The sequence below is a fragment of the Podarcis melisellensis genome (assembly GCF_964234715.1).
Source record: "Podarcis melisellensis genome assembly, chromosome: 3".
NCBI lineage: Eukaryota > Metazoa > Chordata > Lepidosauria > Squamata > Lacertidae > Podarcis > Podarcis melisellensis.
Window position 1 is genome coordinate 34,544,132 of NC_138530.1, and position 25,753 is coordinate 34,569,884.

The 25,753-nt window shown below is 44.5% G+C and overlaps 1 long non-coding RNA gene across 1 annotated transcript; it reads right to left on the reverse strand.

Moving 5' to 3' along the window:
• Positions 1-23,208: 23,208 nt before the first annotated feature.
• Positions 23,209-25,363, reverse strand: LOC309366411. The gene is made up of 3 exons (XR_014166699.1): positions 25,225-25,363; positions 25,012-25,121; positions 23,209-23,445 (listed from the first exon to the last, which is right to left on the reverse strand). It is a non-coding gene; the product is annotated as an uncharacterized lncRNA (long non-coding RNA).
• Positions 25,364-25,753: the final 390 nt, after the last annotated feature.

Consider the following 25,753-nt stretch of genomic DNA (forward strand, 5'->3'; position numbering starts at 1 on the left):
ATCTGTGTGTGTCAGGCAGGAGCCTCGCTGGCTTTCTGCTCCCTTAGGAGCTTTTGGCTATATATAGTTCTGGCTCCTACTGCACCATTTGCCTCCTGGTCAGAGATCTCTTTAGCAATAACGAACTGAGATTACACAAAGAGCTTTAGAAAAGAATTTCTCCCCTGCAGGGCTCTATTACTTCCACTATCTACAACTGTCATATCTGTAAAGGGCAAGGATGGGGGGAAGTGGAACTAAAAAAAAAATCCACCCCAGAGTCCTCCAAGTGGAACCACATTGGGACGAAAGTCACAAAACTATCTTGGGCCTGTGAGATTCTAGTTTAATTTTTGTGGGTCAAAATAAAAGTAAACAAAGAGAATATACCCAATTTATGGATGGCATATATCGTGAAGGTGGGGGAGAAAAACCACCTGGAAATACCACCATTGAAATCCTAGGCTGGTTTTAATATTAACCATCTCTCTTCCAAGAGAGCACCACAGGACTGGTGTGAACCACAAAGGTGCAAATTGCATTTTATTTTACTGATTTACATAGGGTTGGATCTTAATCAGGCTTAGAGTATAGCCGCGATTTGAACTATAAAATGGTGATTTTCTTGAGTCAAAATGAGAGTACCCCAAAACATTTTTTTAGAAAAAAAGCACTGGCCGAGATATATAGTGGGTGCTTGGGTTGAGAACGTGATCCATGCGGGATGCACGTTTGCAACCCGCTGTGTTCGCAACCCACGTCTGTGCATGCACGGGTTGCGATTTGGCGCTTCTGGACATGCACAAAGAGCGATCTAGCACTTCTGCGCATGCGCGACCACCGAAACCCGGAAGTAACCCATTCCAGTACTTCCGGGTTTCGGCAGTCCGTAACCCGAAAATACGCAACCTGAAGCGTCTGTAACCCGAGGTATGACTGTATATGTAATTATAAAATAAATAAATTCTGTGTGACTTCCAGACTTAGAATCGCACCCCAAATCAAATCTGTTGAAACAAAACCAGTTTAGCTCAAATGATTTCCATTCAGATTGTTTTAAATCAAAATATCCTGGATAGCAGATGTGATAATAGATGTCTCTGCACTGTTAACCACTTATTTGCCCCTTCTGAACCTGATTATATTAAATTTTTGTGGGGAGGGGAAACCTGCTAGTTAATTTACTGGAAACGCTGTCGATTGGCCATTCGACTGAACAAACGCAATGGTGAAGAAACCCAGACAAACTCCTAACTCTTTCCTCTGAAGATGCAGGAGTCAGGGACAACAGAAGTGAGCACAGCTGTTGAGAACTAAATAGGAACAGATGCTGCCTTTATTTGGGACATGAAAAAGCAGTAAAAGTGATCAAATAAAGCGACTGGAAACAAACCAGACGGAAATGGAAGACCGAGTAAGAACTCGTACATCAGCATTATATGCCAGCTTGAAATGCTGTCGATATAAATATAGATGGATTGAAAAATAAGAAACAGGTTTCATCTATTTTATTTCAACGCTGGTCAGGTGTGGTTGTAGCACCCACCTCCAAGGTGACAAATCTTAGGGGTCTTTGCTGAATCAACATCCTCCACACCAGGACTTATACTGTAGTTTATTCCTATTTTTAGGAATGGCGAGTGGAAGCATTGTTTGTTATATTCGAATCCTGCCTTTCCTCCAAGTTACTAAGGGCAGTGCACTTCCAACCATCACTAGTTCCATTTACACAACAACCCTGTGAAGTAGGTTATGCTACTACAGGCAATAATTTAAGCTGCTTGTTCACACAGACTAGCCCGGGGGGGGGGGCAGCTTCTGTGAATATCCAGGACACCATTCTGTGTTTCAGCCATGAACCCCAGCTTAGCTCCTGGACCTATTTTCAAGAAATAATAATAATAATAATAATAATAATAATAATAATAATAATAATAATAATAATAATATATTATTTATACCCTGCCCATCTGGCTGGGTTTCCCCAGCCACTGTGGGTGGCTTCCAACAGAATATTAAAATACAAAAAAACCTATTAAAACCTTCTAAAAGTCTGGTAGTTGTTTTTCTCTTTGACATCTGGTGGGAGGGCGTTCCACAGGCTTCTCGCAGCGAGGGAACTGCCAGAAGGCCCTCGGCACTGGACCTCAGTGTCCAGGCAGAACGATGGGGGTGGAGACGCTCCTTCAGGTATCCTGGACCGAGGCTGTAAGAAGAGTCCTGCTGGATTAGACCAAAGGCCCATCTTGTTCAGCATCCTCTTCTCACAGTGGCCAACCAGATGTCTATGGGAAGCCCACAAGCAGGACCTGAGCCCACACAGCATTTTCTTGTCCACAAACCCCAGCAAGTGATAGCGAGGTATAGTGCCTCTGACAGCGGAAGCATTACATAGCCCTCATGGCTGGTAGCAATTGATAGTCTTCTCCATAAATCTATCTGACTATCCCATTTTTTAGAGCCATCCAAATTCCACCGCTTAACTCTGCACTGTGCAAAGACGTTAATTTGTCTGTCCTGACTCTTAGAATCACAGAATCTTAAGAGTTGGAAGGGATATTCCAAGGAGGGGCCAGGTGAAAAATGTACAAATGGGAGGGCACAGCACGAGCCATGGGGGGGGGGCAAAGAGGTAAGTAAGAAGTGAAGAAAAATATCATTAAAAAAAAAATCTTGATTGGCTATCTGCTGATTGGCTGGCTATCTTACCCTTGTGTAACAAGTCTCATGTACTAAATCCTCCTCTTCATACTAAGGAGAAGTACCAAACCCTTTTCTACTCCTTCCCCTAGGTGACCCTATGTCAGATGGTCAGATGAGAAAGGGTTCCTGCCTTGAATTGTTGCGCCGAAGAGGACATTTCAGCAGGTAGAGTTTGTTGTTTAGTCGTGTCCAGCTCTTCATGACCCCATGGACCAGAGCACGCCAGGCACTCCTGTCTTCCATTGCCTCCCGCAGTTTGGTCAGACTCATGTTAGTAGCTTCGAGAACACTGTCCAAGCATCTTGTCCTCTGTCGTCCCCTTCTCCTTGATGACACAAACTACAGCTGCTGAAATTCCCTGTACACACCTACCAAAGCTGCAGGAGCTCTGGTCAACAAATTTGCCTCTGAACGTGATCAAGATTAACCAAAGCTGTTCTAAGAGGGATGCGATGGTAGATTTATTACTGTAGAAAAGAAATGTTATCTGAGTTATATGCCAAGCACTACCCTCAGCTTCTGTTGCTATGGAAACACTGGTTGACCCGATGGTCCTTGATTTCAGGTCATTTCAGTGAAAACAATTTGATGTGATCGGGAAATACATGAATCCAATGCTCTCTCTCCCCCCCCTCAAGTGCAACCATCTCTTCTTTGACAGCACTTCACCACATCAACTGCAGGATATACTTTCAAATATAACCAGCTTTGATTCATTGTCCACAGTTCTGCCACCACCATTATTGCAAGTCCTATGGTGTCTTCCTGACCAGCAGTTATCGGGGGCAGCCCTACCATTGAACATACCGAGGTGATCACCTCAAATAACTAAATTGTGTTTTGTTTTGTTTTTACTTCCACGTAAAGACGTTTGTGGTCTCACATGGCAAATACCTTGGCCAGCCTTGTGTTTTATGAACCTTAGACCTGAGCGGGAGCACTATTTGCTGTTTCATCTCAGGCAGAAAAATGGTCTTGGGCCAGCCCTGCCAATTATTACTACCAATTAGTTTTATAAAATTATAAACAGTGCAGATAAATCAACATTTTCCTCCCTCTCTCCACAACGTGGAGTCACCAATTAAGTTGATTTGCAGGAGGTTCAGGTCAGACAAAAAGAAGTATACTTGTGATACATGTGAATGGAAGACATTGGCTATTCTAAGATACAGAGACAACTAGAACTTTAGAAGACTTAGAATCAAAGCACTGTAGAGTTGGAAGCACTGGCGGAGGAAGAGGGGTGGAGGGAGCACACCACAATCCCAGTGGGGTGCCATGTTGGGCACCATGCCCCCGTAGGTGGCACGCCACGCCCCCAGAACGCGCACCAGCCACACCCCGCCTGCTCTCCACTCCCGGTGCCAGAGCATGAAGCTCCGCCACTGGTCCGAAGTGTTCCTGAGTGTCATCTAGTCCACCTTCCTGCAATGAAAACTTTTTGAAAGCAAAAGCAAGTGCATGGTGAATAGGTCTATCAATAGGAATTTACCTGCTAAATGAACTAAATGTACTAACTAGAGTGGTCTTTGTGCCCCACTTTACAGAGGACAGTCCTCTACCCAAAGGGCTGTCAGGGGACAGACCTCTATCTGAATAGGTCCTCAATTTGAAGGGCTATCCAGACCATAGATGCTTTAAAGAAGATAGCACAGGGGCCTTGTCATTGTGCATCAATAGTTAGTACAGGGGTGGGGAACTCAGGGCCTTCCAGATGTTGTTGGACTGCAGCTCCCATCAGTCCCAGCTAACGTGGCCAGTGGTCAGGGATGATGGAGGCTGCAGTCCAGCATCATCTGATGACCATCCGCCATGGATGCTTTAGTTGAGATTCCTGAATTTCAGGGGGTTGGACTGCGATTCTATGAAGGGCCACGAGTGCACCATTCTTCAGCGCCTGATCCCAATCTTCCCTCACTATGGTGAGAGGCAGTGCGTTTCTATTTAAGTTATGGGCAATTCTTTATAAACGTGCATATATATATATATATATATATATATATATATATGCTTTCGTAGATTTTCACGGGTACAGGAATGCAGGTTTTGGTGTCCTCGGGTGTCTTCCCGTGTAAAAGTTGGGGTGTCTAGGCGACGTTTCGACGAGGTCTCACTCGTCATCTTCAGGCTGGTGCTTTCGGCTTCTTGTTACTGGAACAGAGCAGGATCTCAGTGTTTGAGTTCCTATAAATACTGTTGAGGGGGTGTGGTGTATAGCCTCCAATGTTCTGGGCAGAGAGGAAGTTCCCAGGCTAGTGTGCCTTTTCTTCTTTTGTTCCTTAATTACTTGAGGAATATCTTGAGTGATTTCTTGAGTGATATCCTGAGTACCACTTAGGTGGGTCATTAGGTGTGGATTAGTTGCTAAAGTCTTTGTGTCTTGACCTCTTGAACTTTGTGAAGAGTTTTTCTGAGAAGATGGCTGTACTGCACTTAGTTGTGCTCTGGCTTGGCTTCGTGTATAGGGGCGAGCTGTGGTTTTGTGGCCTGTGTCAGCCAGATCTGTGTAGGGATTGCAGGGGGGTGCAGCATCCGGAGGTGCCACCATGGTTTGGCTACTGGATGGTGTCTGTAATTTATCTGTGGAGAGGGTCTGGGTTTGGGTCTGGTGTGGTTGATTGGTGATGGCGTTCTGTGTGCCTCTGGATCTGGTGTCAGTTTTTGTGGGGAGGGCTAATTTCCAGATGTCTGGCAAGCGGGATGTGTCGTCACGCTTGTTCATGTTGTGAGGGTGTTTCTCTATCTCGATGGCTTCCATGATTATTCTCTTGTGGTGATGTTCCATGTTAAAGAGCAATTTGGAATCTGCAAAATTAATTTCGTGTCCTGTTTCTTTCATGTGTTGGAAAAGAGAGGAAGTTTTTTCTTCTTTTTTGACGGCATTCTTGTGTTCTGCGATACGTGCATTTATTCGTCTGTTTGTTTGTCCAATGTACGTGGCTGGGCAGACTTTGCAGGGTATTTCATAGACCCCTTGGTTTTCCAACTGGATTTTATCCTTGGGGTTTCTGAGGATATTGGCTATTTTTTGGTTGGTGCAAAAGGCTGTTTTGATATTGTGTTTATGGAGGATTTTGCTAATTTTATCTGTAGTGCCCTTGATATAAGGAAGGAGGGCCATGCCATTGTTTTCTTCTGTGTCTTGGTTTTTGGGGGGTGTTTCTTTTTGGATTAGCTTCGTAACCCTGTTTTGCTGGTATCCATTGGCAATTAACACATTTGAGAGATTCTGTAACTCAGTTGTCAAGTGGTCTTTGTCAGCCAGGCGTTTGGTTCTGGAGATGAGAGTCTTGGCTACGGAATTTATTTGTGCAGGGTGGTGGTGTGATTGTGCATGTAAGTAGCGGTTGGTGTGTGTTTTTTTCCGGTAGATAGTGTGTCCTAGGGAGCCATCAGGTTTTTTGTAGATTAGGACGTCAAGGAAGGGAAGTTGGTTGTTGGCTTCTATTTCCATAGTGAATTGTATTTTGGGGTGTAGGCTGTTGAGATGTGTGAGGAAGCTATCCAGTTTTTCCTTCCCGTGTGGCCAAATTACAAAGGTGTCGTCAACATATCTGAGCCAAAGTTTGGGTTTGTGTTCTGACTTGTCTAAAGCATTGGTTTCAAAGTGTTCCATGTACAGGTTTGCGATGACCGGTGAGAGGGGTGATCCCATAGGTGCTCCTTCTATCTGTTTGTATCTTTGTCCATTGTGGATGAAGTACGTGTTGGTTAGGCAGTGGTTGGTCAGGTCCAAGATGTATTCGGGGGGATTGTATTTGTTTTGAATGGCTGTCAAGGCTTCATTAATGGGCACTTGTGTGAAGAGAGATACAACATCGAAGCTCACTTGACAACTGAGTTACAGAATCTCTCAAATGTGTTAATTGCCAATGGATACCAGCAAAACAGGGTTACGAAGCTAATCCAAAAAGAAACACCCCCCAAAAACCAAGACACAGAAGAAAACAATGGCATGGCCCTCCTTCCTTATATCAAGGGCACTACAGATAAAATTAGCAAAATCCTCCATAAACACAATATCAAAACAGCCTTTTGCACCAACCAAAAAATAGCCAATATCCTCAGAAACCCCAAGGATAAAATCCAGTTGGAAAACCAAGGGGTCTATGAAATACCCTGCAAAGTCTGCCCAGCCACGTACATTGGACAAACAAACAGACGAATAAATGCACGTATCGCAGAACACAAGAATGCCGTCAAAAAAGAAGAAAAAACTTCCTCTCTTTTCCAACACATGAAAGAAACAGGACACGAAATTAATTTTGCAGATTCCAAATTGCTCTTTAACATGGAACATCACCACAAGAGAATAATCATGGAAGCCATCGAGATAGAGAAACACCCTCACAACATGAACAAGCGTGACGACACATCCCGCTTGCCAGACATCTGGAAATTAGCCCTCCCCACAAAAACTGACACCAGATCCAGAGGCACACAGAACGCCATCACCAATCAACCACACCAGACCCAAACCCAGACCCTCTCCACAGATAAATTACAGACACCATCCAGTAGCCAAACCATGGTGGCACCTCCGGATGCTGCACCCCCCTGCAATCCCTACACAGATCTGGCTGACACAGGCCACAAAACCACAGCTCGCCCCTATACACGAAGCCAAGCCAGAGCACAACTAAGTGCAGTACAGCCATCTTCTCAGAAAAACTCTTCACAAAGTTCAAGAGGTCAAGACACAAAGACTTTAGCAACTAAAACACACCTAATGACCCACCTAAGTGGTACTCAGGATATCACTCAAGAAATCACTCAAGATATTCCTCAAGTAATTAAGGAACAAAAGAAGAAAAGGCACACTAGCCTGGGAACTTCCTCTCTGCCCAGAACATTGGAGGCTATACACCACACCCCCTCAACAGTATTTATAGGAACTCAAACACTGAGATCCTGCTCTGTTCCAGTAACAAGAAGCCGAAAGCACCAGCCTGAAGATGACGAGTGAGACCTCGTCGAAACGTCGCCTAGACACCCCAACTTTTACACGGGAAGACACCCGAGGACACCAAAACCTGCATATATATATATATATATATATATATACACATTAGTGTATGCAAATTGGGGCCCTCTTTCCTTTTCCTTTTCGCAATGCATTAATGGGCACCCAAACATGTCTAAATATCAGCTGCCGGAGACAAAGAACAGGAGCTAACACTGGTCTTTAATCCTCCTAAAGCTTTTTTGGCTGGCCAGCACTGCTGGCAACAGGATGCTTGGCTTGATGGACTTTTGTCCTGGTTCCTGCTATTCTTATGGAAGCTTCTCTGAGACTGAAATGTGACTTCTAAGATTCCCCCTTCCTTAGAACAGAGAGCTGGCCAGATACCAGGGATAGACACCAAATGGCACTTTCTTTTGCTCCTTCTTCCCATTTCTCCTTCTTCTTTTTTTTGCAAAGCTGGCAGCTCCTCCAAACACACATCCAACCAACGCACAATGCATTTAAACACACACACACACAGAACCACCCAGGCCATCTGGCTAAATGCTCCTTGAAAACGAGAAGACAAGAAAAACAACACTCTTGGAGTTGGCAGCTAAATGAAACACAGCCTGCATGTGGACTTTCTCCCTGTGGTGCGTACAAAGGACAGCTTCCACGTCTCCTTTGCAATGAACTGGATGCAGCCAGGGGGTGGGGGTGGGGATCAAGGCCAGTCCTTTGGGTGGGATGTGGTGACTTTTCCTTAGCGACTCATTAATTAACGTCACTTTCGAAAGGGCCCTGCGCTCTCCACCACTAGGTGTGCCAATCTGCCCTTCTGTCAGTTCTATTGCTATAGCATTAGAGCCCTCTACTGGAATTCCAACTTCAGGTTGTCTGTTCCTTGAAGGAGCTGCTTCGCTGTGGCTTTTTAGGCCAAGGAAGCAAAGCAGAGGCCTTGCGGAAGAGCTACAGAACTTTCCACACAAACATCGTCTGCTCTTGGTTTACTGAATTCTTTTTCTTTATGGCCTGAAGTTGTCTCTATAAATGCATATACTGTAGCCTTTGGGGCAGCATGCAGTAAAAATAAAACTTATTTTATTTTTTAAAATGGAGGGTTTATTCTATCAGGTTCATCACCATAGTTCAAAGGATGGGAGGCGCCTGGCTTGGCAGCGGAAGCACCTGTGAAGAGGATCTCAGGATTACCGCTGATCACAAGCAGCATGTGAGTCAGCAGTGTGTTGTTGTTGTTTAGTCGTTTAGTCATGTCTGACTCTTCGTGACCCCATGGACCAGAGCACACCAGGCACTCCTGCAAAAACAAACCGACATGTGAGATTTTAGGCTGTCTGAACAGAGCCATTGTTCCTCAGTCACAAGAAGGAATCATTCCCCTTTATTCTGCCCCGGACAGACCTGGACTACTGTGTTCTGTTCTGGGTGCCATGCTTTACGAAGGATGTAGACAGACGGGCCCAGAAGGTGGCAGAAGAGAAGGTCAAAACAGTATAGAGCACAAGTCATACACAGGAACATAGGAAGCTGCCAGGCCACGTGGTTCATCTAGTTCAATACTGTCTACACAAACTGGCAGCAACTCCCCAGAGTTTCGGACGGGGGCTCAGCCAGAGCATGAGACGCTTAATCCCAGGGTCGTAGGTTTGAGCCATATGTTGGGCAAAAGATTCCTCTCAACCTGTGGGTCCCCAGATGTTTTGGGACTACAACTCCCATTATTCCTAGCCAGCATGACCAGTGGTCAGGGATGATGGGACTTGTAGTCCAACAACATCTGGGGACCCACAGGTTGAGAACCCCTGGACTAGATGATCCCTGTGGTCCCTTCTAACTCAATAATTATTTGATTTGGAGACCCTTTTGTTCCTTCAGTGCTTCCCCAGTCTGAGTAGATGCCTTGCCCTTTGCAGTCCCGCAGCCTTCGATCCAGCCCTTGCAGATGGCATCTCCAAAGGGTACTTTGTTGTGTGTACATCAATGCACGCATCATGTGCACAGTTCGATGACACAGTTGTGCTCACTCCCCCATAAGCACATGCTCCTTGATTCAGAAGACAGTCACCCATGTACCAAAAGTGATGTCAATCACACAGCTCGCCCCTAAAGAGAAACACATCCTCCACACCACATTGTAGCTCCATTTAGACAAAAAGATCAAAAACAGTAATTTGCTTTGCTGGGGATTAGGTCATCCATTGATTGCATTTCAACCACTTTTGGGATGATGCCATCGATTTTTATTCGGTCTGCTCATCTAATGAATAGTTCCATACTCTATGAAGCTCCGCTGCTAAGTACCAGAGTAACTGCGAGTTTATAGAAGCAAATAGAGGCATAATCAATCAATCCATATAGACTACAGACTGAAATCTACAATTCACATTAAACATAATTTTTTTGCAGCAGAGTACATCATAAAGCACAAAAATCTTAATGTCACACACTGCACTTAGCACATCAATTCGTTTGGTATAAGAGCAGGAAATGGGTCCTTTTATTACTTATTTTCATTCAACAGGCTGCCTTGTCCTTCAAAGCCTGAACTGAAAATATAAAGTTGTGCTGTATCATCTTATATGAGGGGTTGTCAACCTTTTGGGGCCCATTGACATTGTTGTTGTCATTGTTGCTTTACTCACAAAAAAAGTCTCAAAGTGACTTTACACAGTATAAACACTTAAACCAATTACAAAAAAACAAACCAGTAAAAACATATCTATACAAATAAAAGGCAGGCCATAGGGAACCTGCCCCACCAAAAGGGGCGAAAAGTACTCAAAACACTTCAAATCAAGCGCCAAAAGCCGGGGTGGGGGGAAGGTTTTGTCTTGCACCTAAAAATAAATATGGTACCATGCAAACCTCCCTGGAGAGAGGTTTCTACAAGTAGGAAGCCCTGTTTATATGTTGACACCTTCTGGACCTCCTGTGGACATGGGCTTCAAATGAAAAAATGCAGGGCCTGGGTCAGGTCATGTGGGGAGAGGTGGAATTTTGGTGTTTTTGTAAAAAAACTTTGGGGTTTGTCTAAAAAAAGCTCAGCAGTTTTGGTGGTTTCCTAAAAGAAAGCTCAAAAATGTTGGGGTCTTCTACTTTTGGGGTGTCCTGGTTTTTACTTTTTGAAATATGGCCACCCTAGCTTTGTGGGCTATCAAGGACACCACTGACCCTGTAGTAGGGAGGGCTTTTTTTCATCCAGAACTTGCCAGAACACAGTTCCGGCACCTCTCAGGTGGGCACCATAGCCATTATACAAGAACAAGGGTTTGCAGTGAGTTCCAGCACCTCTTTTTCTAGAAAAGTAATACTGCCTGTGGGTGACACATTGGTGACCCTAGCCTCATAAAACTTTCAGTGGCTTGATCATAGGGTTACATTATTTGTGGGAAGGCATTACTGGTAAGTTTGATCAGGGATGTATTAGCACAGCGTTCATATGCATAAAAGCAAACTATATTCGGAACATACATTTTAAGAGACCATTCTCCACTTTTTCTTCATAATGGCATAAGTACCTTGCCTGTACTTTGCAGCAAAAAAAAAAAAAAAAAAAGTTCTCCTTCCACGGTGGACTGGAAAGGAGTGGAACAGCTTGTGCTAGTGCAGCTAATTTTCACTCACAAATTGCAAATAACCAAGTAATTAGACTGTAGAGATCTTTCTGTGTGTTTCTGACGTGAGATGGAGCGGGGAGATTTGGATTGATAGCAATAACCCCGCTTTCTGTAGGGAAGGGAAACTGTATGAAGATGGTCTACTCCTGGAGACTTATGGAATTTGAATGTTCTGGAAGGTTTTCTGACCCACAAGGCTGGTGATTTCTGTTGAGGTCCTGGTCTCACTGTGAAATGGGGAGATGCGGAGGTCCATGGACACAGCTGTCCCCTCTCGGTCACTGCAGAGCCTCTGTGGCTCCCTGGTTCTCTGGGAAGCTGAGGGCTATGAAGATGGACTCACGACACTTGAAGCACAAGTGGTCCAAGTCTCATTGTTATGTACTGAAGTTCTCACCCTGGGCCAGCAGGGGAATACTGTAGATAGTTCAGGTCCACATATGCAAATAAGGGATCGAAAGTGACGTTCAGTGATTGGATAGTTACAGAAAGTTGTTACAATTACGTTGTTCTGGAGCTCTATATAAGCAGGTTGGCTGAACCCTTCAGTTCAGTTCTGTTCTGGCCTGTGAATAAACAAGAGCTGTTTGAAGAATCGCTGTGTCGTCTGATATGTTCACCCACAACTTAACCCTCATAGCAAAGACAACCAAGTTCCTGCCTGATTACATGATTGCGCAAGATGGTGATGGTGGCAAAGAAGCAGCTTACTTTATAGCCTCAGTTTGCCATCCAGTAGAGTTGTTTTTTGAGCGGTGAACAGTGGCGTAGCACCCGGGGCAAGGCAAGTAATTTGCGCCCCCTAACCCGTGGATTTGCGCCCCCTAACCCGTGGATTTGCGCCCCCTAACCCGTGGATTTGCGCCCCCTAACCCGTGGATTTGCGCCCCATAACCCTAACCCCCAGGTGTTGCGCCCGGTGCGGCCGGCCCCCCCTGCACCCCCCACACTACGCCACTGGCGGTGAAGAGTCTGTGGCAATCGAGCCAAACTAATTTGGTTCCCTATCCTAATTTGGTAGGATAAAATCACTTGGATTTGCACCAACCTTGCAGCTTGTGACACTTCCTGAGGAGGTGTTTCAGACCACACCTGCTCGGGTGTGGTGGGCTGAGTTTCATGTGGCCAGATGCTTGGATCTGCACAGCCACTTTTGACCCTCATCCTCCCTGGGAAATATGATCTAGCCAGAGTGGGGAGACTGAGTGGGTCTAAGGTGTGGTGAATGCTCTTTACAAAAGAAAGTGATACCTGCTTCCCTTAAAGAGCCATTGGTGAGGCAACTTCTTACAAAGCGCCACCCTGCCCAGATCTTCAGGTGTTTGATGACTGCCCAATTGCAAATATCCCCATGCTCTGAATTTCATAGATCTACAAGCAGTGCTTTTTTTCTGGAAAAATAGCTGCCGGTACTCACCACAAAGTTGTTATAGTAAGTGCCACTCTTTTTAACAACAAAAGAGAGGTGCTGGTACTGCGTACCCCCTGAAAAAGCCCACTGTCTATAGGTCTGCCATGGCACTGCATTATGGGTAAATTAAGATAGTGAGTGGCTTCTAGGGATGCAATCCAGCTTGGCTTCACCGAGCCAAATCTTAATGCCACCCAATGACCACTAAAATCTGAGGGCCAGGCAAGGAGGGAAGTACCTCTGTGGCATCTGAATATAGACTGCATTTTTAATCAAGACTTATATTGGCTTATATCTTGATCAGGTTCCTAAATTAAATGGGCTTAGATTTTCAAAGGTTTCATGCCAGGCAGAAAAAACCTTGGCAAGAGGTTTTCTCCTAAGACAAGAGGGCCCCATTGATGGGAAATTACATATGCTGCCCCAAGGCTGAAAAAACACAATTAAGAATGGGTAAATAGTAAAATAATACCAATGTGCCTCCCAGTAAAATGAGCCATATCTTCTTCCTAAGGTTGAAAGGCCAAGAGCAGTGAAAAAGACAACTGACTTGGCTGGAGAAGAAGCTTCTTTTTACTTTATTTTTAGGCTGGAAAGGGGGGTGAAAGGAGGGGTGTACACAGAAGAGGTTTCTTTTTAAAAGCTGTTTTTTACTGAGTTCCTTCCTTTTTACTTTGAGAAGCTTTATTCTTTTAAAAGGCTACCTATGATAATGTATGAAATATATTAGCTTAAATATATTGGCTTAAATGTAATTATGCAAAGGATTTAAGAAATGCTAGATTCATAGAGTCATATTGCAATAGGAGACCAGAGGGGCAAATGAGCCTAGCCCCCCCCTTGCCAGACAGGAGACGCCATCGAACACTTCTGATATATAGTTGTCAGGCATTTGTTTAAAAGACCCTCAAATGAAGGAGATCTTTCAATGTTGATGTGAACTCAAGATCCTTGACATCTGTTGAACATAAAAATGTAAGATTAAACATTTGTTTTAGAAGGCAATAGGGCAAGAGGTGAGCTGGTAATTAAGATTCCATGTAAGATATATTATTACTTATATGTCAAATATATAGCTCTTTGTCTCCCTTATAAGGATAGGAGGATATGGGTGTATCTTTTTGTGATTAGTTATAGCAATCAGCCAATAGGAAATCCAACCAGGCTGATTGAACAGAGGCAGCCCCAGGAGGAGCAAAGGGGGCTGGATTAAGGGAATATAAGTGCTGGCCATAATGGCAGGAGGCAGGCCAGAGCTTGGTAACCATATACCACTGAGCCTCTCATTTATTTGTCTGACAAATAAATTATTATTTTAATTTCTCTGTTGCTGCGTTGAATATTTCATTCCAGCTAAGCGTTAACCACAAGCAGGGTGCTACACCTCCTTGCCTGGCCCTCAGTCGCAGATTACCAAATAGGCACTGGCCTTTCAGGGGTCCTGCGACAATGGATCAAAATAATATTGATTTGATTATGAAACAAAAATACAAAGATGTATTAGGAGATAATTTGCAAAGGGGCCTTCCAAGATTTCAACTGCCTAGGGGCCTCCACAGGGTTTAATCTGGCACTGTGTTGCTTCCACAACTATGACAGCAACAGAAAAATGTGTGGCCACAACTGAGGATGGCCAACCCGTGGCACTACTCTAATGTCTTGCACTGGGCCTGCTGTACAGTTCAAACTTAGCTCAATACAAAGCACGCAACCTCCTATTTATGTGTTGCTTACAGGACGGGAGCAGTTGAATAGACTTCGATTGCTTAGATTTAATCTCAAACAGCTTCTTGAATAAAAACACCAGACAGACACAAAAGCGTGCTCATTTTCTAACCGCACATTTAAAAGGACTTATTATGCTCATTTATGAAACTGACATCAAGATTAGCTGTTCTGAGTTGCCAATTTGACGAACAAAGACTCTCTTTCCAAAGCTACCTCTGGGGACAATGAAACCCCATCACCAAACTTCATATTGTTCAGTGTTTAAAGGGCTACCATAGTGCTTTTGGACTCAGAGAGTTCATTATGGGCCATGGCCCCAGACATGCTGATTTGCAGAAACAGATGGAATTGTGCAAATTAAATAGCCATCTGGAATTCGCTGTGCTCCCAAGTTGCATTGTGGGACAGTCAAACAAATGTCAGAGAAGCGTACAAAAAGATTCTACGAGACAGGAGAGCACGGGAGGGTTGGAAAATATAGGAATGTAGAACCCAGCTTCTTTGTAAATACAAAATTCTAGGCAAGGCAGTAGTCGATGTTTCCTTTCTGAATACAACACAGGATCACTTTCCTGTTAAGAATGAACGGTTCTTAAAAGTGCAGAACAGCTGAAATTTTTTTGTTTGATTATTTCAGAGATTTTATACACCACCCTCTCCCCAGATCAGAGCACAAGGTGGCCTACAGTACAGCATACAACAGAAACATTAAGATAAAATACAACAATAAAAAACATTAATGTAAAATATAACAGAATAAAATCATTCATGCTTGCATGCATGCAAAACAGCAATAACAAGCCTAAGCTTCAACCGGCATCAATATTATAGGGTTCCAAAGACCCGGAAAATATAAACAAGTTTTGCCTGTTATCTAAATATAGCTAGTGTGGACAACTGCCGTATCTCAATGGGGAGGGTTCCATAAACAAGGCACCACCACTGAGAAGGCCATGTTTGGTGTCACCACCTTGCTGCTACGCTGGTCCTCAAGATCACAAAACAATGTCTCTCTGGCAGATCTTAAGACTTGGGGTGATGGCTATTAGGAAACATATAATGTCATGTAAACAGAACCCAGGTCATTTAGGGCATTGCATTCCATCAACACCTTGAATTGGGCCAGGTAGTCTACAGTGCAGTACCTTTGGCATTGGACTGCTATGACGGCAGCCCAATAACAACTTGGCTGCAGTATTCTGCACCAGCTGTAACTTCTGGACTATTTTCAAGGGAAGCCCCATGTAGAGTGCATCGCAGTAGTCTATACGAGAGGCTATTAGTCTGTGGATAATTAAGACCAGGCTATCCTTGTGCAGCTTGACACACACCTAACCACAGAACAGGCTATCCACCTCATTCCTGGGTCCGATAACCACTGACCCACAGAACCTTCATCTTGTTGGGACCCAGCTTTAGTTTATGGGTCCTAATCCAGGCCATTGCAGTAGGTGGGTCTGATTCTGTGCTATAACTAAGGCCTGCTGGCCCTCCAGGAGTGCCAGAAAACCCAGCTTGCCTGCCCACATCATTCACAGCACTAGGTCACATGCTGGCTACCCATGTAACAATCCTTCCTACATCACCTTTTAAAAATGTGGGACTAATTTGCTGGTTCAGAAAGCAGCAACATTGGGATCATGGACAAGGAACAGTTAACTTTGGACCTGGGGGACGTTATCTATTGTTGTATGCATTTATTACAGAGATTTTCAGCTCTCATCCTTGGAACAAGTTCCCAGGGTGTTGTACAAAGGATCAAAATATAATTACAACAATTAAAGTATATAAAGACTGTTACCAAGAGCAGCAAGAACCCATCAGCCCAGCACAGAGATAAAATGGATTAAATTAAATCAGGAAAAGCCTGGGAAAAGAAATTACAAATGTTAGATGCTGAAATAGCATAATTGGGGAGCCACCACCAACTTGCCATCTCCCTGGTAACCACTGTCCCATCTCGGATGGTTGGAAGACAAAAAAACTTTGTTAAAGATCTGACACAGGCCATTAGAAACCCTAGACCCAGGCCAAAAAGGAGTTTACAAGGTTAAGACAAGCACTTTTAATTGAGCCCAGAAGTCAGTGCAATTGACAGATCACCAGCACAATATGATCCTAACCCACCAGAGAGACAGCATGGTGTAGTGGTTAGAGCATTGGGCTAGGATCTTAGAGACCTGGAGTTGAAACTCCCAGTTAGCCATGAAGGTCACTGGGTGATCTCTGGATGATCACTGTCTCTCAACCATAAAAAAGGAAGGGGGAGAAGCATGCTCCTGACACTGAAATAATACAAGTGTAATAATTATAATTTACAAATAATAGAAATAGCTGCCAGTCCCGCTCTGGTGTTATCAGCTAAAATCCCGGTTTGGCCAATATAGTTATTGCTTGGCCTCACTGCAGCCTCCCTTTCAGGTGTGTTGTGAGGATAAATCACTGAAGGGTTCTAAAGCATAAATACAATATTTGCCCATCTGCCTTAATGAGGATTGAGTAGAGATCTCCTCTTATGCAAATTTCATAATGGTTTCTCTTTTAAAAAAAACAACCTGCACAATTTTGCAATTTTGCCACTACTTGTTTTAAACCACTGCACATTCGTTTTTCTGAAAATAAGCAATTAAATGCATTTGCTCATTCGCCCGAAAGGTGGAATTGAACCACTCTGTCGCTAAACAGCTACAGGTTTGAAGCCTGCACCCCAGACCACTGAGGATCATCCGGGCATCAAAGATGTAGCGGTCTTTCGGTATATAAACCTCTCGCTTTGCATGTATTTCCAGCATACAACGAACATGCAAGCAAACGGCGGAGCAATTCTAGTCGTCCCTATAGTACCTGGCTAGGCAATGCCTTTCTCGTGTGTGACTCTATCTCTTTCTTTATTAATATTTTCTGACTATATACCCTCAAACCTTTCCACTTTGTTCTCATTTTAGTTCCCGCAATCCCTTCATGCAAATATCCCTGACGGTGATTGGCTTACTCCCTCCTTCACGGCCGGGCTTCAGAAGAAGAGGAGCGTGTTAAAGAGACAGCACCGCTTTTCTGGAGCTTCTGCGCGTGGCAGTTTACTGGGCGACGGCGGGCAGCTGGTCGGGAGCAGCCCTTCCTCGTAACCCGCCTGCATCGCCACTCCATGCTTAGGCACATGCATGAGCGCCCAGGGGCGCTCCAGAGCACCCTCCATGGGTGCCTTAAGGGCACGCTGGGGGCGTAAAGCACCTTTGTGGGTTTCTGAACAGAAATGCGGGCTCTGGCCTGTTCTTATATCTTCCTGGCCTAGGGGGAGACTCTGCTGCCTGAAAATATTGCTATGACAGGCGGTGGATATGAGGAGGGAACTGTACTCTGCATGTGCTCAGAGGCAAGCTCACCCCTGGCTCAGACTATGATTTGTGGGCGCACTCTGCATTTGCTCAAGAGGTAAACTCATGTCACAGATTCCTGCCTTTGCTCAGGGCCAAGTTCATCCAGGGTTGGAGGTTTCTCCAGGGTGAAGGTCATCCATTGTCCTCTGGGCTTGCTGGTTGGTGGGCATCCGTCTGTCTGTCTCGGGAGATGATGGAGGGGTGCTCCTCTGGGAGTGAAGTCAGTGTAGAGGGAGGATGCTTAGCTGAGAAAGGGATTGGTGCCCCCCAATTTGCTCCCACCCTGTTCTTCTTTGGCGATCACTAGTAGCCGAGTAAGAGTGTCTTCCATAACAATGAGTCTGGAAGTGACTGTGGAGGCCAATTCTGGATCCACACATCCTTCCACAGTGGGGACTTAAGTTTCCAGAGGGAGTTAAATCACAATGAAGGTTTGCCAAACGTGCCTTCCCCTTGGCACATTTTCCCCTTTCGCCCTGAGTTCGTGCTTCTTCTTCAAAGGCTGTTCTCCAATGGGAGCGCTCCCAGGCCAGTGTTTCCCAGTTATCAGTGCTTATACTACATTTCTAAAGATTTGCCTTGAGAGCATCTTTAGACCTCTTTTGTTGTTCACCAGCATTTCGCTTCCCACACTTAAGTTGGGAATAGAGTAGTTGCTTTGGAAAATGATAATCAGGCATCTGCACAACATGACCAGTCCAATGAAGATGATGCTGAAGAATAATGGGTGGGGAACCTGGGGCCCTTGGATGTCCTTGGACTATAGCTGCCGCACAATTTTTGTTCTCATCCTGAAGAAAAGTTCTTAACCTGAAGCACTATTTCTGGGTTAGCGGAGTCTGTAACCTGAAGTGTATGTAACCTGAAGCGTATGTAACCCGAGGTACCACTGTACTCTATTCCAAACTTAAAAATGGAAAGTGTAATGCTGGTGGTCAACAAAAGTGGTTTAAAGACTGTCTCAAGGTAAATTTTAAAAAATGTAGTATAAACACCGACAACTGGGAAACACTGGCCTGCCAGCACTCCAGTTGGAGAACAGCCTTTACCAAAGGTGTCATGGACTTTGAAGACACTCAAACTCAGAACGCAAGGGCCTGAGGGAAGACAATCTTCCTCGATCGCCAAAGAAAGCAGCCGGGGGTCCCTTCCAAGATGCTGCTGGACTCCCAATTTCCCCCAGCAGCCGCAGGCTATTTAGTCAGGTCTGCCCAGAGACTTAGAAAGTGGAGGTGATTTTAACGTTCGAACACTTTCACTTTCGCAGGTTCTAAAGCACTCGTGGCGAATTGCCCCTTGCTTCCCTCGTTCTATCTTTGCGGCGTTTTGCATTTGCAGTCCGGCCGCAGCTGGAGGGGCGCGCTGCGTTTGGCCGCGCCTGGCTGCAGAGCGTCCCCAAGGGGCTGAGAAGGTCACCGGTTCCCCGTCCCGAGCTGCACTCGGGTCAGAGGGAGGCGCTGCGAGTGGGAAAGGGCGCGCCTTCCCTGCCGATTCCCAGAAGGAGCGGCTCCGGTTTCCCCTCGGGCGCTGCTTTCCCTCCCCCTTCCGCCGGGAAATGAGAGTCGCTTCTTGGGCCTGAGCTCCCCCGCTCTCTCCTCGGCCCGGGTCGCCGAGTTCCTGGCAAGACGAGACTCGGGTTTCTTCCCCCTACATGCTCCCGCCGGAGCCGGTGGCGCAAGTCAGCTACCGGGACGCCTGAGGCCGCGCCTTCCCACGCCTACCTAGAGATTTCCAGTTTGGGATTTTGTTTGCATTATTGGGCATAATCATCACCATCATTTTTAGCATCAGGTTTTTGTTTTTTTTAAAAAAATACATTTCAGTAAAAAATTTATAACCTGCTCTCTGTCCCTTCCCAATATAGGCAGGAATGGCTTTGCTGACAGAGAAGTCAAATAATAACCTAAAAAGTTAATTAGGCATGTCCAGGCCTCCTCTTAGTTCAGTGTTTGTTGGCTTAGGGCCTTAAGAGTTACCAAGAACTTGTCATTACTGAGGAGATGGCTAATAACGGTGGACAAACGGTGCTTACTATCCAGAAAAGGAGATCCCGGGCTCCAGTCTGTCTGGAAACAACGCCATTATGTTTTTTGGAAGTGGCTTCCCCCATCCTCTTTTCATTGTTATATGGGGGTTCTCTGGATTACATCCAAATTGGTTGCACTTTCTTTGCATTTATTTATTTAGGTGTGTTATTGTACAGTATCCCTCCCTTTGCAGAAGCCAAAAGGCAGTCTACAACAAAATCAAAGCAGAATAAGAATATGTAAAATTCAACATAATAACACAAAGCAGTAAAGTACAAACAGTTCATAATTCACTGAGTAGCAATTCACCAATAAGCAGCAATAGCCACCAATCCTCTTTTTTTTAAAAAAAAGGTAGTCTTTTTTGTCTGCAGGAGTCTTACAGAGTCCCTTCTTGCTAAGCATTATCTTATGGTGCGAAATGGCCACAAAGAAAAGTGTGTCTTGTCCTGTCAAAAAACAAACGAATGAAAACTTTAAACAGATGGGGTCAGATTTATTTTAGTAGGGAGGGAGTTCCATGTGCAATGAGCACTGAAAAGGCAATGAACTTGTGCCACTGGTTTCAAAGGGTCCTAACTTAGTTTGAATCCAGCGCTCTGAATTTGTTTATTGCATTTATGGTTCCCCTCCCCCTTTTAAAAAACTTAGGACGGTTTGCACGGTTCTGCGCACCCTCGTTTTATCACAACAACCCTGTGAGGTAGGCTAGCCTAGAAGCAAGAGATAGGTTCAAGTTCAGGCAGTGAATTTCATGGGAGAGAAGGAATTTGAACACAGGTCTGCCTTGTCCTTATTTGACAATCTAACCACTATCCCACACTAGCTCTGTAGTGATTTAGTGGTGGTGGGAGAAAGTGACAATGAACAGGCAGAATGACACTTTCCACCCATTTTTTGTTTTTGTTTTCACTGCTAAATTTCTGGGAATGAACATTGGCAATGGAAACAGACGTGGGACTCAAATTAAGCCCTGCTGAAAGATAGGCTGCCCATTACCACTGATCTTCCCCTGCAGGAGAGTTTCGGTGCAGGGTTGCCACCTTTTTCACTGACCCCAGCTCCTGTGCATTTAACCACAGCATGTAATGTTGTTGGAAGACTACCTGGAGCCCCCGTGAAACAACAGAAAGCAGTAAAGTAATACAGTATTATATTTCAAAGGAAAATACTTCAGGTTCACACACAAGGCAGGGACAAGGGTTGGGCAAGGGAAACACATTGCCCTAGGGAATTCCTACTGTATTTATCCTGGCGCAATTCCTGAAAGCTACAAGAAGCAGCATGTTCACTTGGGACTGATGATTGATGATGTTCTCAGCCCAAAGGTGTTGGACCCTGCTGACCTAGATGTAAACCAGAAACATTGCCGAAGAGCAATCACAATTCCGGTGTTGGGTTACTTTTCAACTTTCTCATCTGTTCACCCTCCTACCTTGGTTTTGCTTTTGCTTCTGATAGTCACAGCATTTCATAGGTCATCAGGGTGAATATGTGGATGTGGAGATGTGTCTCCCTGGCAGATCTCAGTTCTTTCCTATTTGGCTTTGGACACGACTAAATAACAAAAAATTCCCCAGGCTGTGAGGCGAGTGGCGCTCTGGTCTCAACCAATGTGCCTAGGGCTTGCCGATCAGAAGGTTGGCGGTTCCGCGACGGGGTGGGGTGAGCTCCCGTTGTTTGGTCCCAGCTCCTGCCCACCTAGCACTTCGAAAGCATGTCAAAGTACAAGTAGATAAATAGGTACCACTCCAGCGGGAAGGTAAACTGCATTTCCGTGTGCTGCTCTGGTTTGCCAGAAGCGGCTTAGTCATGCTGGCCACATGACCCGGAAGCTGTCTGCAGACAAACACCGGCTCCCTCGCCTATAGAGCGAGATGAGCACCGCAACCCCAGAGTCGTCTGCAACTGGACCTAACCGTCAGGGGTACCTTTACCTATTTGCCCAGGCATTTGAACATTATTATTATTAGTAAAGGGGAAAAATTTTTTCATCATGAAGATGAGCTACCAAAGCTGTTGTCCACAGCCTGTATTGTTAGAAATCCTTACAAATTCAAAAGAAATTCTCCCAAAGATTTTGCAATGAAGGCCCATAGCTCAATGACAGATCAACCACTTAGAATTCAGAAGGTCCTCCTTTCAATTCCCATCACCTCCAGGTACGACTGGGAAAGAGTCCCGTCTGAAACCAGGTAGACCTGCCTCCAGCCTGTATAATACTGCGCTTGATGGACCAATGGTGTGTGTCTCTGTAGCAGCTTTGGGATTGTTCTTAGAGAGCTGGGGGGAGGGATGCTCCCTCTTTTTGAGAGGCAACATGGGATCACAGAGGTTTCCTGTCACCCTGTCTTAACTCACTTGGCCCAGCCAAAAATACGAACAATATATATTGCAGATTACTGATCCAAAGTTTACGTGGGACACTCCTTGGTCCAATGTACATTAATCCATTGGGGTAGGTCTGGTGGGGCAGACATGTGGAGGAGCCTGCTTTGAGGTGGGAATAGTAGACCAGATGACCACTTCATTTGTTCAAGCCTGGCTATTCTGTTACGAGAAGCTCCATATCCATAGAACATTCAACTTTCTCTTTATGATATGTGTAAAAAACAGACACTGTGTAAGCTCCTTGGGGCAGGGGGCATCTTTGTGTGTGTGTGTGTCTTTTCCAAAGGTCCATTGCAAGAGGCCAGAAATGCTTATTTACTTTGTCTAGAGGAGTTGCAGAATAAGCTGCTGAAACTTATTTGTGTGTGTGTGTGTGGTCATCAGTACCTAGTACTCATCAGGACAGAAACTACCTGATTTTCTTTTGTGCTATTGCTTCAGTATTATTATGTCTACTTCAAAAAAATAAAACAAACCCTTCTAAAGGACATTCCGGTTCTAGCAGCCTGTCTGAATGTTTCTAGGCATTTTCATTGCTTTGGGCTTGTGCCCTTCCCTGTCTCGTATAAGTACCCCTGATTTTGTGTCATTCAGCCCTTATCATTAAATAATTATTTTGGGGTGAAGTGCCGGGAAGGTGGGGGTTGAAAGGGCTGCTATTTTTAGCCGAAGCAATGAAATCTCAGCTGCTAGTGACGTTGGTGCCGAAATGTCAGTGTGAAACAGATTGGAACAAATTAAGAGTGTGGTGCCGTCATCAAGAGAGCCAGGCTGCCTGCCAGTGGGGTTGGCTTAGATGCATTGCAGAGAGAGCCTAGGTGGGGTGTGGGGAAAGAGACTCATGAACAAACAATACCCATGAACACAACCCCCCCCCCAAAAAAAGGTCAAAGAAAAAGCACCTTTAGATGTGTCATGCCTGCATTATGATGGTTGAATAGAAAAAAGGGATCCAGGGGTAAATAAGATCTTGGGAACAAACTGTGTTATTTCCAGGTTGGTTGTGATTTTGAACAAACTGGGTCAGGTCCTTCTCTGATGTCACACCGATGACTCACGTCAAGGAACAAGGTAGCCTTTGTGCCTTGTTGCTGTTTTTCTCGGATGATGCAAATGTGGGAATGAGGGGGCAAGTTTCAAAGCAATTAGATGTTATGCGATTTCATTAATTCTTGACAGTCGGTTCCAGGAGCTCTCAGGAACTGAGCTGGAAACAGGAAACTTTTGATATGTTGAAACTGAGCTGCAGGGAAGGGGGAAAAAAATCTTCATTTAATTCCCCCACATGTTCTCCAGCAGAATGAAAAGTGGGAAGCATCTATTCTATTCTAGACCATTTGTTTATGTGCTTTCAACTGATAAAATAAAATGGAACATCTCAGTCGCCTTTATTCATAGATATGCCTTGGCAAACTAGTCTTTGTTATGCAGAATTTCTGAAAAACAAAGTTGTTGGGTTTTCTTAAAAGCAGATGCTTAGCTCTTCCGTTGAAATCAGACAATTTGATATTCCAGAAGTTCGCCCTCTAACTTTTGGAGAGTGACTGGTGGGAATGGTGATTGGGGGGCAGATGTGTCGTCCCTGCAACTCTACTTCACGGATCAACACCTAAGAAGAATGCCTGTGTGGGGACACCAGAGAATTCCTGCTACAAATCTCAAAATTTGGAGAAACCACGAATCTTTAACATGCATAAAGCCACCATACATTTGTGGTGTAGAGAGAGGGTAAATTTGGTTTATTAGGTCCAGAATGAGCATTCGTCCTCCTACATCTCACCTCTTTCCTTATGGGTCGCTTCTGCACTTCTAGCATGGTTTCCCATTATATCCTCACTTGGAAACTGGTTTAATCATATGAAGAAATGGTGGCTTAACCCAGATCTGGTTGGTAAGCAGGGATTAAGTTCCAGTGGTGTCCAAACTTTTTTCAAAGAGGGCCAGATTTGATGAAGTCAAGGGCTGACCAAAGGGCCAACCAGAGTTGTTGAGCTTTATTTTAGGACTGAAGTTATTGAGCTTTTTAAATGATTTTACCAGGAAATAAGCTGCCACAGGGGCTGAATTAAACCAACCGGTGGGCCGGATTAGGCCCCCGAAACAGACTTTGGACATGCCTAATTAAACTGTGATATCAGTGCTGAAGAAGGCTGTGCCGTAGGAGGAGAGGGGAACTGGTACATGAGCAGCTTTTTCAAACATGGACACTTCACTGCCAAGATTAAATTTCCTGTTGGAAATGAAGTCTATGAATTGCACTCAGGATGTGTTTAATGCTGCCAACATGGAGTAAGTGACAAACAAAATTATCAAGCCTATTTCTGTACAATAATCATTCCTTGAATGGTTTTGTGTGTGTGTAGAATTTGCTACTGCCTACTGTTTCAGAGTGAGAGATGATATCGGAATAAAGGGGCTATTCTGTAAACTGATCTTATCTCACTGGATTCAGGTAGGTGGCCACAGTCAAAATATATATATATAAAATAATAAATTGTCCAGTAGCACCTTAGAGACCAACTAAGTTTGTTCTTGGTATAAGCTTTCGCATGCATGCACACTTCTTCAGATGCTGCTACTGGACGCTTATTTCACTGGGTCTGCCCAGATTCTAACTTGTCTGAATCAATTTTAAGATGTATTTTAATTAATTGATGTCTGTTTTTTTGAATATTGTGTTGTTTTATGATGTTAGCCACTCTGAGTCCGGCCATGGCCAGAGAGGGCGGGATACAAATAAAACAACAACAGCAACAACAATAATAATTAATGTCAGTTTAACACCTTTTCACGGAATCCAGGTCCATACCTTTTGCTTCAGTTTGAGAGGTCCCATATGGGTAGCCGGCAGAGGAAGTGCACTGAAATATTTGCTTATTTATCAGTCTCACACCTGATGGTCAGAAATAGCTTGAGCAGCTGAGTTACCATAAGGAAGAAGGGAAAAAGGATGTTAGTTGTTTAACTGAATCATTCCCATATTGTTGGTGCTGATAAGGAAGGACACCTGGCAGATACTCACAGGGAGTTGTAAGAAGAGAGGAATTTTTGCACTGAGGTAATTTCCTAACATTTGTTGTGTGTCCCTCTGCTGGTAACAGTCTACATGCTTTTCCATTTTGTGCCTGGGAATTTCTCATAGATTAGTCCACAGTCCTGCTGGATTAAGAAGGCAGTATTATACAACAATGTAGTCAATGTCGTGCTCTCCAGCTCTTGCTGGACTCCAAATCCCATCAGCTAGGGATAGCCAAGGGTCTGGGATGAGGGGCGTTGTAAGCTAGCAACACCTGGAGGTCACCATATTGGCTATCCCTGTAGCTATCCTGAAATAAGCTCCATGGAACATAGTGGGACTTACTTCTGAGTAACTATGCTTAGAATTGCTTCATTATCTGTTCAATAAGCTAAATCTATACAAGAGAGGGAAACCTGAAAGGCGAAGAAAATCATGTTTTAACTTACAGCTAAAATATATTTTATTGGGGTTTTCCCCCAATTTTTTTATTTTCCAAAATAATAAAACTTTTATAATTTAAATACAATAGCTG